This window comes from Jaculus jaculus, chromosome 5 (genome assembly GCF_020740685.1).
Source record: "Jaculus jaculus isolate mJacJac1 chromosome 5, mJacJac1.mat.Y.cur, whole genome shotgun sequence".
Classification (NCBI taxonomy): domain Eukaryota; kingdom Metazoa; phylum Chordata; class Mammalia; order Rodentia; family Dipodidae; genus Jaculus; species Jaculus jaculus.
Genome location: NC_059106.1, coordinates 76,106,657 through 76,126,006, shown reverse-complemented (window position 1 = coordinate 76,126,006; position 19,350 = coordinate 76,106,657). Strand labels below are relative to the sequence as shown.

Here is a 19,350-nt window from a genome sequence, read left to right as displayed (position 1 = left end):
ACCCAGAGACACAGAGTAAAGGTAAGACATTAGACAGGACATGGAGCTTTAATGAGCATGGCTGCATCACTTAGAAGCATTAACAAGTCCAGAGGGAATCTAGATGGTTGGAAGAGATCAGAGCAAGGAGCCAAAGTTGAATGGGTTGATTTCTAGTTTTATCTTATTCCTTTGAGAATTTTGGATTAATTACTGAGCCATATGATTGCTGAGTTTCCTTGTCATAAATCTCACAAGGTTGCTAGGAGGAGTAATGAGGTCACATCTACAGTGTGCCCAGTGCAGGGTGACTCACAGAAAGTGCTCCATCAGTGTAGAGTACATGGGAATTCTTTTTGAACAACACATTGTTTTTTGTTTTTTTTACCAAAACTGGATAAGGTAGATATGAATATGGAAATTCAAACACAAATGTTAGTGAAAAATTACACAGGAATTCCTGGGTAGTGTGTGTTCAATAATAGGCTTTTTTTGTTTCAATAATAGCAAGGTTTGTGAAGGTAAGAAGGTTGATGAAGTAGAAAGTATCCAAGTTATATAATTAGGTAACTCACAATAATGTTACAAACCAGAATCTATTTAACACACCATGTTTTACATTTTTAGAGTAAAAAAAAGTTCCCTCCTTGTGGATCTGAAGTATAAATGTGGAAGTACTGCATCCTTGACCCTCCAGTACAACTTGGCCCAAGCTCACCACAAAAGCCAGGAAGTACAAGTGTGGCTGGCCCAGCCATGATCCCTTGCACATACTCCCTGGGCCTTGCAGATGAAAGACTGCATTTGTCTAAGTTGCAAGGGATCTGCAAGCACTGTTTGTCACTATGAACCTGGAAATGATGGCATCAGATGGTTTTGATGGCATACAGAAAAGTACGCTGCTCAAAGCACTAGATCCAGATGTTGGGGACCCCTCTAAGGTAATTATGATGAAACTTCATAAAGGTGTTTTGGGGAACATAGTCCCAGTGTGAGAACCCCTCGGTACAAGCAGAGGTCTTATCTGTCTATGGAGACACAAAAAGCCACATTCATTGGGGGCATCTAAGCCTCAGGGCTCTTTTAATATTAGCTTAAAATTTGTCCTTCACTTTAAGACTTATAACATGGCCTCCAAGATAAGGGAACAATGTAAGAGCCCCAGGATGGGAAGTTAGACTCTGAGGCAATGTCCTCTCCATGGAATGACCAGTGCATTCGTGACCTATGATTACTGGTAAACCCTTCTAGGAGGGCCAGCAACAGGGAGCAAAGGAGGATAACCCAATGAAAGTATGAGCAATTGCCAATATATTCATGTATTAATGTTCCACATAATGCTTATTTTGAAATATAACTTCGCATTGATTACATAATACAGCTTCCATAGACTTGATGTCACAGTGCTCAATTTTACTCAGTTCTCTGTATGACTCCTTCAACAGAGTCATTATGTCATTTGACTCCTGTGTACTAAAGCCCTGCTGCTGGGTACTAGGAGATGAACCTCCACTAAGACCAAGACATGAGATTTAAATTCAGGTCCAACTTCCTGAAAGCCAGGCCTTCCTGTTTCTCCAAAGGTTCTCATTAATTCTGCATCCATTTTCCAGGGGAACCAGAACATCCTGACCCCAGGCTGAGCCGCTTTAGAGTGTGAAACAGCATCATGTCTCCAAGGCTGCAACGTGGAAACAAGGAGAGAAGATCTCCACACGTACCACTCCAGCAGTGCAGCCAATCTTTGTACTGAACACCCAGTATAAACCCTATTTAGATTAATAAATGTTCCTTTTGTTAAAAAACCAACTATAGCAAATCTTATTCCATAGTTAATATGATTTTTTACAATTCTAAAATTGAGCAGTACTCAGACTAACAGTGTTTCAGAATGTCCTGCTCCACCAATGGGATGTGCGTACATAGACAGGTGCATATCCAAGTGGATAGAGCTTGTCTCTCAACATCTATACACTTGTTTTGGTTCAGTGTCACCTTTTGCTCTATGACAAGGGTACAGATAATGAAACAGAAACCATCAGTGTTCATACTTCCGGTATTGGTCCTGTTTAATATGTGTGGTAAAAACCTATACCACAGGGCTGATCAAATGGCTTGGCAGGTATGGCACTTGCCTGCATAACCAAAGAGCCTCAGGCCCTGGAACCCATGTAAGCCAGATGCACAAAAGGGCACATGCATCTGGTTTGTTTGCAGTGGCTTGAAGCCTGGTATGCCAATTTCTCTCTGTGTCTCTCTCCCTCTCCCTCTTCCTCTCCCTGTCCACCTTTAACTCTCTCAAATAAATAAATAAAAATAAAAATATTTTTAAAAAATGCTAAGCCAAACTTGAAATGCATGGGTCAACTTAGGGTCAAACACAATGGTTGGTTTTTCATATGCTAAGTCCTACTTCTCCAACTTCCTCCCAAAGGCACCAGTTCAACTCCTCAGAAACCAATGAGAATTTGAAAATTTCAGGCAAAGATGTCATATAATGATCTCCTCAGCCTTCTTTGATAGATCCCTGTATTAAGAGCAATCTTTCTTCATCTTTTCTGAGAACAACATGGAAGCCTGGGAGCCTGGGGCAATGGAACACAGCTACACCATGAAACAAAACTGGTTGGCAGTAACTGACATTGTGGGCTTTTGTTTTCACGGCTGTGAATGAGTGTGGAGCAGGATATGATGACCTTCAAGGCATTTTAAGAAAGAGAACAGCAAAATAACCAAAACCAGTCTCACAAACTCCTTCAGGTTAGCCTAGGAAATATACTGAGCACCTGTCATCATTGCCATAACAACCTCACACTCACCACTATCATTTTCATCTCTAAATTGTAGATTATCAGGCTTCCTTCTTATAAGTACTGTGAGGCACTAGTGAGAAAACACACTTTGAGTTTGAAGAGACACTTTCAATGTTCTCAGTCATGACATGATCACCGCTTCATAGCATTCTATTCACCTTCCTGTCTAGACACAAACCCAGAAGAATTTCTATAGTATGAATCTTCCCACGTGAGCCAATTGTGCCAAGGTAACTCCAGAGACAATCTCAGTTGGGAGTGAGTTATTGAATCCCTAGTTGTCAACGTGGTTGTCAGCACCTCTTATCGTCCTCTCTTCTCCCTTCTCAAAGCCCACCATCTTCTTGCTTAATGTAGGCCCACCTGGCTCAGAATGAAACACCCAGAATTTGCCTTCTCTTCCATAACTACCTCCTGATTGGCCCCATGCCAACTGGTGATCATGAACAGCTTTCAGCAGGTGGAGAAACTTTATTACAGTTCATGGACAGCCATTTGTTGGACTGATACACTTAAGCACATGATAGACCTTGAAAATTCAGCCCCAGATTGAGGCAAGTGGCCAGGCTGTGTGAACATTGTGTGACCTTTGCCACTCACAGCTTCTGTATTGCTGTACATTTATTTGTCACTGTACATTTATTTATTTCCTTTTTTTTGTACTTTGGTGTTTTGGGGAAGTTTGACTGACTAATGTTACTTAAATTATCTCTCATCTGCAAAAGTGTTGATTTGACCTAAAAATGTGCATATTTCTCTTTTTTAAATATTTATTCATTTGTTTATTTCAGAGACAAAGAGGCAGATAGAAAGAATTAGTGAGGCAATGGTTGGACCTGGGTCCCTTGCCACTACAAAAGAACTCCAGATGCATATGTCACCTTGTGCATCTGTCTTTACATGGATCCGGAGGAATTCAACCTTGGTCCTTTGACTTTGCTGGCAAGTGCTTTAAGCACTAAGCCATCACTCCAGCCCCCTTTTCAATATCTTAAAAAATATTTTTCTGCGCCGCCTGCCCCAGCTCATCGGAGCGCCGCCGCCGCTGCAGGGGCAGCCCTCGGGGGAGCCCCGGCCCCGGGCCGCAGGGCCGCCGCCTCCGCTGGGCAGAGTCTCCTCCGAGCCGGCCGACAACCTGACCTCGGTACCCCTGTCCCCCACCACGGCACTGTCGTTGCCCGCGTGCCCCGAAGAGTCCCCGCTGCTCGGCTGGAGACACTATGTTCAATCGTGCTAAGCTCCTCAACATTGGCTTTCAAGAAGCCTTGAAGGACTATGACTACAACTGCTTTGTGTTCAGCGACGTAGACCTCATTCCAATGGATGACCACAATGCCTACAGGTGCTTTTCACAGCCACGGCACATTTCTGTCGCGATGGACAAGTTTGGATTTAGTTTGCCATATGTTCAGTATTTTGGAGGAGTCTCTGCTCTCAGTAAACAACAGTTTCTTGCCATCAATGGATTTCCTAATAATTACTGGGGCTGGGGAGGAGAAGATGATGACATTTTTAACAGGCTAGTTCACAAAGGCATGTCAATATCTTGCCCAAATGCTGTGATAGGGAGGTGTCGCATGATCCGACACTCAAGAGACAAGAAAAATGAGCCCAATCCTCAGAGATTTGACCGGATTGCCCACACAAAGGAGACTATGCGCTTTGATGGTTTGAACTCACTTACTTACCAGGTGTTGGACATAAAGAGATACCCATTGTATACCAAAATCACAGTGGACATCGGGACACCAAGCTAGCATTTTGGTACAAATAAGAGACCTGAAAATGGCCAGGGACCTCTGGTGTGTGTCTCTGTCAGTCGTCTGGGCTGGTCCCCCTCATTTGTACAGTCTAAGTGACACAGGGCCCTTCACTCGTCATTCAGACCCCTTCAAGATGGTCAGAAGGAGTGGAATGATTTGCCCCCAACTTGGCTCGGCATTCAAGGAGTTTCTCAGTGACCATCAGCCTTTGGGGGTCTTCTCGAACATGTTCAGTGTCACCCCAAAGAGTCAGAACTATACACAGCTCAGAATTTGACTGTGGGGCACGTTCCCACTGTTAAATCTGCTAAATTATGAAATGGTTAAGAACTTTGCTTTAAATGGCGATGTTATTACTTCATGAAAAATTGGAGACTGCTGCTGACTGAATTCAAATAGGCATGACATTCTTCTGCTGTCATTTTTTTTTAACAGAGAAACACAACAATTCAACCATGTTTTACCCCTCTCCCACCTTCTTTCAGTGGTATGCAACTGTTACAATCACTGTGTGTATATGTGTGTGTGTTTTCGTAGCAAAAGAATTTAAAAACTTGAGCCTTGAACTTTCTGTCCCGCTAGCGTGTGGGTCCCCGGGAAGCTAGCATCCGGGCGGAAGCCCTGGGTGCTCTCCCTCCCAGGGGCCTGTCTCTAGTTGATTGTCTGATTTCTGAAGGTAAAGAATTTTTTTTAAGTAGTTTGTAGTATTTTAAAGAACAAATCAAGTTCTAATTATTCTATAGCTTTTGATTTTTGTGTTGATCCAAATTTGAATAGTTATTTAGTGTTAAGTCATGACAATTTATTTTTCTGGGCATGCTATGTCAACTTGAATTTCCTATGTATTTTTTATTGTGGTATTTTAAATATAGGGAGGGAATTGAGTATTTTTTAGGGGGAAATATAATGTATGCTGTAATGGCCACAAGCATGGCCTCTGATTAAGCTGGCAGGCCAGATTTCATGAAGAGCAAAATCCCCTTTGGGTCCCTTGATGAGGGCAAGGCCTCCTACTCAGCATTATCCTGCCAGACCTCTGGGTCAGGCGCCCAGGAGATAGCCTCTGCCCCTCCCAGGAGGGCTGGGAGGAAGGAACCTCAGCCTCCTGGAACTGACCCCTCAGGCCCCCAAGCTGTGGGGTTGAAAATAACAGCAGTTTGTTTACCATCGCTTAGCGCCTCCCGCCTCCCTAGTTGGGGTGAGAGTGGCAAGTAACCTCTGTTTTGGCAGGGATGGCCTCCCTCCCAGAGCCTCTGGGCTGTACTCCCTGACCCACACTTTCTTCTTTCCTGCCTGGCCCTGCCTTTTACTGTTCTGCCTCCCTTTCCCCTTCTACCTTTGCTTCATTCTGTAAAACTGGCCTGTGGCACTCAGGATCAAAAAAGACTATTCATTGTGCCTTTTAATTAAAGATCGAGAAAATTCAGCTGTACCCACTCATTCCTCCTGAGAATTCTGGTGCCTAAATCTTCTCATTCTCCCGGCCCCCTCAGGCTTTTAGAAGGTGCTCTCACCCTTTGAGGCCAGCCCACAGGGTTGTCATTCACAAACATGCCCCTTTTGGGGATGTATAGCTGCCTGGGACTTGGAGTGAGATAAAAGGAGATGCAGTGAACACCAAGCAACTTGCCAGGCCCAGCCTGAGATCCTAAATTCAGCTGCCTAATCCAGAACCCAGCCCTTTGCTTGTGGAAGCCAGGACCCCACCCTTGCCCTAGTTCTTGCACCAGCTCTGCATGCAGAGACTGAGCTGATGGCTGGCCCTGATCCTACCTGTATTTGAATTGCTTTGAGCATATCAGATTCCTACTTGCTGCTTTTTCCAGGAGCTTTTGTATTGGTTAGAAACTATCTCCTCCTGCAAAAGCAACAGTCTATGCAAAGAGTATTTTTCTGTGGGCTCCTCATGCCTTACCAAGGTCATTAAAAGTAAGACTGGCTGCACTGAAAGGAGCTAGGGGAAATGCAAAGGCCTTTTTTCTGACTCCAGATCCTGACTTTTCCAAAGTGCCTTAAAAGAAAGGAGACAAATGCCTTGAGTGGTAGCTTCTGTATTACCTCCTGTGCTGGAAACACAATTCTACCTTTTCTCTTTTTTGTCCCTCTTATATTTTGTTCATGTTAAGTATATGGTTCATTCTAAGAACCAAGGAAAATTCTGCTTTGCCTGTTCCCCTACTCCTGACCAGCATTCTCAGGGGGGCTCTCCCAGGGCCCAGGTACAACCAAGGCACTGCTGGGCCATTTATTTCCCATACACACACAGAGAGAGACAGAGGAAGGAAGAGAGAAGGCAGGGAGAGAGAATAGACAGAGAAGGAGAGAGAATGATTTTGCACACTAGGGCCTCCAACCACTGGAAGAAAACTCCACATGCATGCACAACTTTATGCATCTGGCTTTAGATGGGTACTGGAGAATAGAATCTGTGTCATTAGGTTTTGCAAATTCCTTAATTACTGAGCAATCTCTACAGTGCATATTTCATTTTTTATTTCAAAATCACTTTGCCCTTACAAAACAATTAGAGAAGTAGGATAATGACACATTAGTGCCTCAATCTTACATGCACTATTTATTACAACTTGTCACCTATGCTTCATCATCTTTTTCTCCATATCAATTTACTATTGTTTGAGTTTTAGACCCCTTTAAAAATAATCTGCATATGTCATGTTCCTTTATTCATCAATGTCTTGGGAATATTTTTAAGAAGGGATGAGCTCTAATATAGGGGTTTCAACTTTAGGAAACTCAACATGGAAATAATTCTATCATACACCCTGATATGATGGGAGTGTAGGCTATATTGCATATAGATATTTTACTCTCTAATATTACAAGGTGCTTATTAGATATATAGTCATAAAATCCTAGGAGATGAGTATTATTACCCACATAGCATAGATGATGAGACTGAGACATCTAGAAGATAGGCCATTTGCTACCCATGCATTACACTGTCATCCTCTGTTGGGACCTGTGAGCATGTTTGGCAGCTGAGACTTTGACCTGTAGTTTCCTTGCTTTTGTGATCCACATATTCCACACCAGGAAGCTTCCACACTGTGGGCCAAACAAAGTCAACCATTACTTCCATGAAGGTCTCTCAGTTTAGAGCTTACCTTGCAGGGATACCGTAATCATTGAGATAACAGATATGGTTATGAGTGCCTTTTAGATTATTCTATTCTATTTATTTGAGAATGAGAGTGAGAGAGAGACACAGAGAGAGAGAATGAGCATGAGCATGCTAGGGCCTCTAGCCACTGCAAACGAGCTCCATATGCATGTGACATCTTTTGCCTGCAGCTTACCGGGCTACTGGGGAATCAAACCTGGGACTTTCAGCTTCACAGGCAAGTACCATAACTGCTAAGTGATCCCTTCAGCCCTGAGTGCCTTTTCAGTGGCTGTCTCACTTTCAGTTATTGTGGCCTCCTACATTCATATTGCCAAGGACATTCTGAAGATCAAGGATCTAATACAAGACTTCTCTACCTGAACATCCCATCTGACTCTGGTCAACGTCTTCTTTGCTCCAGTAATGTACACCTACATGAGTCCCAACTCCAACTACTCCCTTGAGAGAGGCAAGCAGGTGTTGCTCTTTTCACAGTCTTCTCAGTCTGGTTTAACCCCATGTCTACAGTGTGAGAGACAAAGGCTTTAATGGTCATTTCTCAAGGTGATGGGCATGACAGTGTGCCCTAAGTCGCAGCAGAAGCCTGTGACAGAGCATGCTATGTGTAACAGTGTGACAGGATTTTTATTGTACATAAAAAAGTCAGTGTGCATTTGAACCAACAAGGTTTTTGTTTAGTAGAAGAAATATTCCTGAGACCAAGGGTCTTTGTGGTGAACTGGCTGCACTGTGGTGCAACAACAAAGAGCTCACTAACCTCAGTGCTTCACAACAGGAGTTCATTTATTGTTCATGTTCTATGCTTATTGTAGGTTTACAGTGGTCTTCTGTTAAAAATGAGTTCTGTTCACAAGAATGAGCGCACAGTCAAAAAAGATTTCATCAAGGCAATGTTTTGGTTCTGCTGAAGGACATGCAGTTGAAAGGGGCTCAAGAAATCCATTGGGAAGTTCACTGGGTTTTTATCCTTAACTTGAGGGTCTTCTGCCACACTCTGATGAGTCAGTGTTCAGCCTCACATTCTTATGCAATTGGCCTCTTCATATAGTTTGGTGCTGAATCTAGGGAAAATGAAACTTCCAGAATTTTTACCAAATAAGATAATGGAGATATTACTTCCTGGAACTGCTGGCCCTGAAAGGACTTTTACAAAATGGCATCTTTTCTCAAAGTGGAATTTTTCTACCTTATATAACCCTTTCATTGAAAAGACATTATTTTTTCTTTCAAATTTCTCACAGTTCTACAGTCTCAGATCCATGGTGAAGGTCAAGCCCTTGGAGAGAATTTGCCTTTCTGTGACAGTCATGTGGGAACAATGCTCAGAATTCATAATGACTGGCATCTCTTGGCATACACTCCAGTGGACCAAGCATGTTGCATGGTGAAGCCTGATAGCAAAGGAGTAGGGAGTATTTTCTTTCTTCAGAGAAGTAATACGTGTCATAGCAGAGTGGGCTGGAATATTTAGTCCCCCTTCAGTGGACAGTGCAAATAAGCAGAATGATGCTATCTTCCATGCAACACAGAAACATGTAGAATACATGTAACCAACATGAAACATGCAAAATGTAAGAGACCAGATAATGGAAACAGCAGGGGGACAAAGTGAAATGCAAAAATATATATATATATACATACACACACACACATACACACACGCACACATAATCTGTACACATATTTGTTTAAAATTAAGGTAATAGTTTATGTTACCCATACAGCCCATAAGGCTGATATAGTCCTTAAAATCAATGTGGTTCATGGATAAATATTATAACCTCAGCATTGTGCTGTCAAAGGACAGAAAACTCAGTAATAAGGAACATTGCTTGTCATCTTGGAGTGAAGAGGTTCTCCTCCTTACCTCAGTAACTTTCTCAATTGTTTTTAGTCTTTTTTAATTATTTATTTATTTATTTGAGAGCGACAGAGAGAGAGAAGGAGGCAGAGAGAGAGAGAGAGAGAATGGGCCCTCCAGGGCTTCCAGCCACTGCCAACGAACTCCAGACGCTTGCACCCCCTTGTCCATCTGGCTAACGTGGGACCTGGGGAATCGAGCCTCGAACCGAGCTCCTTAGGCTTCACAGGCAAGCGCCTAACCACTAAGCCATCTCACCAGCCGACTTTCTCAATTTTGACCTTGGAAAATTTACTTCTTTTTTAAAGCAGGAAGTGACAGACACTGTGAGGCTGTGATGGCAACAGTCACTTTATACACTCTAGACTGCCTCCTAAAGCACTCCTCCTTATATTTTGGCTTGCATATCCTTATGATTTAGAGACCAAATATAACCATTTTAAGTGAAAAGGCCCAGGCCTGACTTAGAGAACTAGCTGGCTAATGTGCTGGCCTTTGTTTCTGTAAACTTTGCTTACTTGCTCAATTGCTGCCTTTCCCCTAAAGTTTCTGAGGAATATCCACTTCAAGGACATTGCAGAAACACTCCATGGTTGGAGCCTCTGTCTTCCAACCACCTGCTTAGATAAGAAACTGAGGAATCTCCACTTCAAGGACATTGCAGAAACACTCTACTCCAGGAGCCTCTGGCCTCTGACCACCTGCTTAGATAAGAAACCTATCATTTCAAAAGTTGTAATGTACCACTGCTTGCTTAGCCTATCACAATGGAGATTACCTCATCTGCCTGCAGTGCCCATGGCTCCTGCCCCCAACTTTGCCCACCGAAACCCCAAGCCAATCAGAACTATTTAAATCAACCAGTCATGTATCTATCCCCTACTTCTTTGTTCAAATTCCTATATAAACCCCTTCCCCCAAAAGAAAGGGGCTCTCTCCCAGGGAAGCCAGACATACAGTGACACAAGTGCACAAAGTGGCACATGCACACAAATGGACACATGTCTGGAGTTCAATTGAAGAGGCTGAGGCACTAGCATGCCAAATCTCTCTCTCTCTCTCTCTCTCTCTCTCTCTCTCTCTGTCTCATTCACTCTCTCTCTCTTACACACACACACTTAAAAAAATCACTAAGATGCACAACCTGCTGACCAGGGTTCAATTCCCATGTAACACACGTGAGCCAGATGCAAAAAGTGGTCCATGTCTGGTGTTTGTTTGCAGCAGCAAGAGGTCCTGGTTTATGAGAGGTTGAACCAGTAGTTTTGGGAGGAAATTGGAGAAATGAAACTTAGCATATGAAAAACCAAGTATAGAGTTTGGCCCTATGTTGACAAGCACATTTCAAGTTTGACTTAAGGAGTTTTCCACATGTAGTGAACTGCCCCAAAACCTGGAAAATGAACACTGCTGGTTTCTGTTTACTCATCTGTAACCTTGGCTTATAGCAAAACTGAGACTGAGCCAGTACAAATGTCCAAGTGTTGAGGCACAAGCTATAACCACCTGGTTATGCACCTCTCTGTGTACTCCACATGCAATAGGTGGAGCAGGACATCTGTGTACCCCACATCCCACAGGTGGAGCAGGACATTCTGAAACACTGTTGTTTTACACTACTGCTCAATTCTAGAATCATAAAAAGTTTATTATCTAAGGACTAGGACTTGTTAGTATTTTTTTTTTAAAGGAATGTTTCTTAATCTAAATAGGGCTTATGTTGGGTTTTCAGTACAAAGACTGGCTCCACCGCAGGAATGCTGCTTGTGGAGATCTTCTTCTCCTCGTCTTCACATTGTAGCCTTGTAGACGGTGACGACATTTCACGCTCTAAAGTGGCTCCATCTATGATCCAGATGTTCTGGGTTCACCTGGAGAAGAGGATGCAGAATCACTAAGAAGTCTGTAGGGGTGCAGGAAGGCCTCGTTTTCAAGTAGCTGGACCTGAACCTAAATGTTATCTCTTGGGTCATAGTGGAGGCTCATCTCCTAGGACAGTATCCAGCACATAATGAGTTTAGTTAATAGGCATCAAGTAAAACAATGACTGTGTTGAAAGAGTCATTCAGAGAATTAGTACAAGTGAGCACTGTGATATCAGTTCTATAGAAGCTATGTGGTGTACCAATGTAAAGGATTTATTTTTAAATACGCTTATTGGGAAGTTTACTATGTGAACATCTTGACAATTGGTCATATTTCCATTGGGTTATCCTCCTATTCTCCCTCTCCCCTATATCTATGCCACTGCAGGCCCTCTTCAGAGGGGTTATTAGTAATCAGCATTGGGTCAAGAATACCCCATCAAGTCTATGGATGTAGGGAGAGGTTAATCCCTTGGGGTATAACTTCCCAACCTTGGGATATTACATTTTTTTCTAGTCCTCTTCAGCAATGTACCCTGACCTTGGAGGGAGTGATAGAAGTATCAAGGGGAAGGATGTATTTTTCAGCTAATGTTGTGAGGAACTGTGAGGATGAAAAGTGCTCATTGAGTGTGGCCATCTGTGTGCACATAAAGAGGAAAGTTCTTTGCCTGCAAGGAGAGGGACTTCACATTTGGAGTGCTCAAGACCATGGCCCCTGAACACAATTTTAGCTTAATTACCTTAGATGGGTCTCCAGCATCCAGATCTAGTGTTTTGGGCAGCATAGTTTTATATTCTGCCACAAAAACCATCTGATGCCATTTTCTCCAAGTTCACAGTGATAAATAGACCCCTTGCAGACCCTTTGCAGCATAGACAAATTCAGTCCTTTATCTGCCAGGCCCGGAAAGTCTGAGCAGGGGATCATGGCTGGATTGGCCACACTTGTACTTGGTGGCACTCATGGTGAGCTTGTCAAAAGATATAGTAGAAGGTCAACATGTGGTACTTCCACATCTGTACTTGTGACCCACGAGAAACAGCTTTATTACTCTGAAAGAAAATGTCAAAAGAATGATGAGTTAAATAGCTTCTGCTTTCTAAGATTATTGTAAGTTACATAATTATAAAACTTGGATAATTTCTACACCCTTGGCCTTCTTTCATCCAACCCTCATTATTAGAACAAAAAGATAATCTGTCATTGGACACATTCTACCCAGGTCATCCGGAATGCTTTTTCACTTCTGCCTGAGTTTGAATTTCCATATTCGTGTCCACCTTATCCAGGTTTTGCAACATTTGTGTTGTTCCAGGAAGAATCCTCCATCTACTCTACACTGATGGAGCACTTACATTGTGCCACACACTGCAGGGGGCACATTGTAGATATGACGTCAGTATTTTCCTAGCGACCTCATGAGACCTGTGACAAGCAAACTCAGTCTTCCAATGACTTAGTAATAAATTCAAAATTTCCAAAGTAATAAGGTAAACCTCGAATTCAATCCATTCAAGTCTGTATCCTTTCTCTGATGCCCTCTCCCAACACCTCAGTTGACCCTGGAATTCTGAGTGCTTCTAAGTGAAACAGGCATGCTCTTTAAAGATCTATGTCTTGTCTAATGAATTAATCTTTGGTCTTTGTCTCCATGTGCTTAACATGGACCCTGAGCAGCAATGTGCATGAAATCCAGACACCTGGATATCCTTGCTAAGAGGGAAATAACCTTCATTCTGCCAAGAGGTCACGTTGTTAGCATGGGGACATGTACAAATACTATTTGTATCCTGCAGTGTGAGCTTTCAGCCAGCCAGGATAAGTGAATGGTCCACAAACAGGGTACCTAGACCACTGAACACTTGGTGAAGGGTCAGAGAGAAAGTGGGATTTGAGGTTTTTTGTTGTTTTGTTTTTAAATCCCCCACCACCTCCTCTCCACTCAAGTTGGAGTGTTTTAAGTTCTTTTCCTATGTCCTAACTCCCACCTTGTATTTCTGGAGCCCTAGTATGGGCTCTAGAAGCATCCCAGCCAACAAGCCAGGCCAGTGATACTACATCTGGCTTGTACTTGTTCAGAGTCTTTCCAGGCCATTATTGAGCTTTTATAGTTTATTATTCATTGCAAGAGATGGCATGTTGTCATCACCAGAGAGTAGGCATTAAGCAGCACTGGATTGGTACCTGCTTTCTTAATATTTCTAGAAATCTTTTGTTTAATTCTTAGTCAAAACAAAGCAGAAATCTACAAGCTGAAAATCTGATAGAAAAAATGTAATATAGCATTTGTATTAGCAGTACACTGTTGCTGTGGTATCTAGGAGTTAAGGTACAGATGAATGCACACTCCAAATGAGAGAATCTACCTCTAGGCTCTGTCTAATGCCATTGCTGACTTGTGCCTTCACCAGGGCCACTCCACAATTGTTATAGCAAATAGATTGTGTTTTGGAGAATTTGTTCTCATATCCATAAGAAAGAATGATAGAGTCTTAAATGCTCTTAGCCCTTGCAATGTCTCTAAATTTTACTGGCTTTTTTGTTGTTGTTTTGAAAATGAATATACTGTTTTTACTTTTTGTAGCTACAAGCTCCTACCATATTCTTTTTTGTAACATATAGTAATTATAGATTAGGCTTCACAGGCAAATGCCTTAATGACTAAGCCATGTCACTACCCATACTTTCAGTTTTTACAGTTTCAAAATTTTCTGATGGGATTTTCACTGTGTTGAATCTTACCCTTGGTATCATTTCTTTGTTTTAGGTCCTCGGATGGCAATTTCTCACTTAGTCCTGCACCCAGAACTCATGCAGCTGTCAGTGGCTCTGCCTTTGGGACATTGATAAGAACACAATGAAGTCCCCTTCCCTTCTGCAAGGAGGTATTTACCAATGACAACAAGACTCTGAAGTCCTAAGAAGTGAGGGAAAAAAAATCAAAGGAAAAGGCTAAAGCAAAACACACACAGGATGCCCATCTGTCTATAGTGGGAGAGGGACCACTCTGAGTTCCGGGGTCTCCCTTTCCTGTCCACACTTGAACTCAGGGCACACCAACTCTCTGCGCTTCCCTCGTGCTTCTGTCCTCCTTACCATGTTCCCATAGCTCCTTCTGTGTACCCAGGCCAGGTTCCATGGAGAAGCCAGTTTCCCATGTAGTAACTCATGCGGGCTGCTGAGCAGTCAGGAGGGGAGAGGAACAGACTGGAAAAGGAAGCTGTCAGAGGCATCCTGGCATCAGAAAAGGAGGAGGATGAAGAGGGGATGAAGGGGAGGCCCAGTAGTAAGCACCAGGCTCCGACGCATAGAGGGGTCTTGTGCCTCACTGAGAGGCGCTCCAGCTGCCTGCCCGTTCCGTGGTCCTGCATTCCCTGTGGACCAGGCCAGGCTGCCAGGACCTGTCCCAGCTCGGGCAGCTCTGAGCACCGCAACCCACAGAATCACTGCCCAGGACGAGGTTGTCGCTCACCTGCTGTACCTGGCGTCGGCTGGACTGCAGGTAAGCAGGGGACTATTCACGTTCCACAGGGGTATTACGAGGAGCAGGGACTGGGACAGGGGACAATTTGGGGAGGGGAGAAACACGACCCGAGGTCCTAGGCTGAAAGGCGCAAGGAAAGGTATATTTGGGGAAGGAGACACTTTGGTTGGGGCGTCGGGAAGGGGCTGCGATGGGAGGGAAAGCAGTACGACGGGGCGCACCAGGGGGAGGACTGGGCTGGAGAGGACGCTGAGAGGTGGACCTCTGAGCAGCCAAGTTAGGAATGGAGGCTAGAGGACGAGGACCAGGACGACGACGGGACGGGGGAGGAGCAGCAGGAGGAGACGGGAATATCGGAGGAAGCTTTCGAGTCATTCTTCTAAAAGACACTCCGGACTTCCTACTTCACCAGAAGTCAGCGAGCGACTGAGCCTGTGCCAGAACTCTCCAGCATTTACCTCACAGTCACCACTCCCAACGTTCCATGACTCGGTGCCCATTATGAGCTTCCCCTGCCTTTGATGCAGTGAGGAGGTCCTCTGACCAGCAGTATGGTCCCAGTACCTAAGTCTGAAAGACTATGTGAAGCTGCAAGAAGAAGGAATGGGACTTTCACTTTAATCTCTGTTCTTGAATTATTGTGCAGTTTCGTTGTGTATAGGCAAAGATTGATCAAAGAATTAAAATAGAACCAAGAGCTTAGGACCTTTTAGAAACCAGTGCAGGATCTCCTTAACACCAAATGATATGCACAAGGAAGAGTGGGAGGCAGGCATTGCAAATGGACATCAGATTCCCCAAGTGCAATCATCAGAGACTCGATTTCATGGCCACTTCCTGTGACAGCTCCTTCTTAGACCAGTTATGGAGGATCAATTACAAGTGACAAGTTGATGCATATAACTTCATGCCTGATTAGTAGGTGGATGTGCGTGTGGAAAGTTCTGAGGACTTCCTCTTTGTGGGGCTTGACGCCTCACCCATGCTCTGTGGTCCCCTCCTCTGCCTTCTTCGCAGTTCCTTCCCACAGGAAGAAGCTCCCCTCTGGTAATCCTGAGGCCTTCTTTGCCACCCCCATTCCCACTGCTCTACACTGAGGGAAGACCACTGTGAGAGATGGAGGGTCCAGCCAGGCATTGTGGCCCACACCTTTAACCCCAGCACTGGGGATCAGAGGCTGGAGGATCACTATGTGTTTGTAGCCAGCCTGAGACTACATAGTGAATTTCAGGTCATCCTGGGCTAGAGTGAGACTCTACACTAAAAACAAATCTGTTCACCAGGTGTGGTGGCGCACACCTTTAATCCCAGCACTTGGGAGGCAGAGGTAGGAGGATCACTGTGAATTAGAGGCCACCCTGAGACCACATAGTTAAATCAGGTCAACCTGGACCAGAGTGAGACCCTACCTCAAAAAAAAAAAAAAAAATCTGCTAAAGAAACCTGTGAGTGAGCATTCACATGGGAATCAAGAATATTTTAATTATTTCCCAGTTTGAAGAGGGCCTTTTAAATATTATCACATTCATTCTCACCAATTTCAAATCATTGTCCATTCACTCGCTGACCATCTAGTTAACCTATTAGCCAGAGTGCACTAGTCAATCAGACCTGTAAACCATGGCTCCTTCCAAACAAAAGGAAGAACCAAATGCCCAAATTATTTTTCGGCTGTCTGTCCCCTGAGAGGATTTCTCTTCTCAAAAAAATTTACCAATGATACCTAAAATCCAGCAGAAAGTCCAAGGGACATACAGAAGTTAAAAAAAAAATTGACCAAAAGGAACAAAATTAGACAACTTCTATGTCTCAATTTGAAACCTTAGCACAAAATTATAGCAAAGAGTGCTGGAGAGATGACTTAGTGGTAAGGTGCTTGTCTGTGAAGCCTAAGGACCCCAGTTCGAGGCTCAATTCCCCAGGACCCACATTAGCCAGATGCACAAGGGGGCGCATGCATCTGGAGTTCGTTTGCAGTGGCTGGAGGCCCTGGAGCCCTCATTCTCTCTCTCTCCCTGCCTCTTTCTCTCTGTCACTCTGTAATAACAACAAAAAAAAAAAAACACTATAGAAAAGAACAGTGCAGTCCTAGCATAATGATTAACATGTTCTTTTAACAGGGAAACACTGATAGTCCAGAAGCAAGTATCAAAATTTTGTATCAGCTGTTTTCAAGGACATAAAGATAATTTAATGGGAGAAAGGTAGTGCTTTCAATATATGGTACCAGGACAACAGCAAAATTATATGCCAACTCAAATCATATTTATCATTTCCTCAAGATTTTTAGAAGTCTAAAAAATAGTCTTTGGAAATTATTTTCAATAATATATAGCTTTCTATGAGTATATTTTACATCTATACTTATAAGGACAGAAAATATAACTTATTTAACATTCAGTTTGAAAGAAAGTCTTATGTCGTTAAAATTTTTAAAGTGAAAAAGAAAGAAAGAAATACAGAAGTAAATTTTAATGATCTTGGATCAGACTATCTTAGATTTGCTACAAAAGCAAAATGAGGAAAAATAAGATTAAATACATGTTATAACTGTCAAAACATTTTTGATAGAAAGTAAACCATCATGAAAGTGAAAATTCATCAAGTTCAGTGACACATGCCTGTCACCAAGCACTTGGGAGGCAGAGTCATGAGGACTAGAGCTCAAGGCCAACTTTGGATACATGGAGAATTTGAGGCAAGTCATGGATACATGAGACCCTATCTGAAATTTTTTTAAAAAGCAAGATAAAATATTTATTGTGAGTATTACCTATGAAGGAATTTTTTCCAATGGCCAAGAGATAGACAAAGGGAAAGGGGCTCAGCCGTGCTTAGAAAGGTATGTTCAGGTACTGAATTGTGGAGGAATCTGCTGACTCACCAGGCCTCAGCAAACTACCAGCCTTAAGCATAGGTAAGGGAATCCCAAGTGTATGGTCATTCCCTCAGATCCCCATGACGTGGATCCAAAGGCCTTCACAGCCAGTTGCACTTGCAGACAGAATGACCTGTATATGTGACCCTGAAGGTTACTGAATGCGACCCCCAGTCCTGTTCAGAGATGCTCTAGAAAATGTCCAGCAGGTGTCAGTTGACTGAATATGGGGAGCTCTGGGCTGCATGTTGAAACCCAAGGCTGCAGGTCAGGCTGTATTCTAAGTCATGTCTAGATAGAAACCATCTAGTCATGCACATATGACTGAGGATGTCCATTACTCATAGGCCACTCTGTTCATATTATCTGCTCAACTCCATACTTTCTCTCTTTTCCAGTTCATTAGTTTAACATCTAAACTCCAAGCACCACAATTAAACAACACCCCTTCCAGTCTCCCCAAGCCAGAAATCTTCCTAACATTATGTCTTAGAGCTCCCCAAAGGGGAGGCTCTTGATTCACTGGCCTGGCCTGGGTTCCCTGACACTGACACTGTCACCTTCTTATCAAGCTCCCTCCCCTCTCACCCCCTCCTGAGAACACCATACAACAGGATGATCATTCCTCAAACTGAACCACTTGTCCAGCCACAACCTCACCACCCCCATGAGCTCAGCTTAAAGGTACACTTGTCACTGGCCTTTCCAGACTGGCCTCTGCCTGACTCTGAAATGTATCTCTACCTCTTTTGCTCACTCTATACAGACCACATGAATCTTTCTCTAGCTCTTAAATCAGAGCAACATCATTTCCCAGATTCCGTCCTGTCCCTCTGACATTCGCCTAGCTTCCCTGACACTTTGAACACCGGCTCCTTTGAATCCACAGGTGTGGTAGTTTGAATGTCAATGTGTCTCATAAGCCCATGTGTTTGAGCATTTAATCCCCAGCTGGTAGCTCTGCCCAGGAATACTGGGGAACCTTTAGAAGGTTGATCCATGGTGGAGGAAGTAAGCCACTGGCACAAGCCTTAAGGTTGTACAGTTCAGCTCCACCTGCTTTGCTTCTGGGTCCTGACTTCCATGGCAACATGACATTGGCTTCTCCCTCCAGCCTCCCATGCCTTCTTCTCCATGACCAGCTCTGTCCTTGGCATCTGTAAGCCCAATTCAACTGTGTTCTTCTCCACATTTCTTTTTGTCAGATTTCTTTTGTCCCAGCAACAGGAAAGTAACTGGTGCAACAGGAAAGTAAATGGTGGAACAGGGAACACTAAACAGAAATTTCTTCATTTCAAGCCTCTTTTCTTTGTTGTTGGTAATTTTTCGAGGTAGGGTCTCAATCTATTTTAGGATAATCTGGAATTCAGTCTGTAGTCTCAGAGTGGCCTCAAACTCATGGTGATACACCTACCTCCACCTCCCTAGTGCTGGAATTAAAGGCTTGCAACCCCACGCTCAACGCCACGACCATTTTTAATTTACCCCATATTAGCATGTTTTTGTCCTGTATATTTTTCTGCTAACATTCTCTGCTTCTAGAGGACTCCAGCTTCAT

The 19,350-nt window shown here is 43.5% G+C and overlaps 1 pseudogene; it reads left to right on the top strand.

Moving 5' to 3' along the window:
• The first annotated feature begins 824 nt into the window (after positions 1 to 824).
• Positions 825 to 5,372, top strand: LOC123460671 (annotated as a pseudogene).
• The last annotated feature ends 13,978 nt before the right edge of the window (positions 5,373 to 19,350 follow it).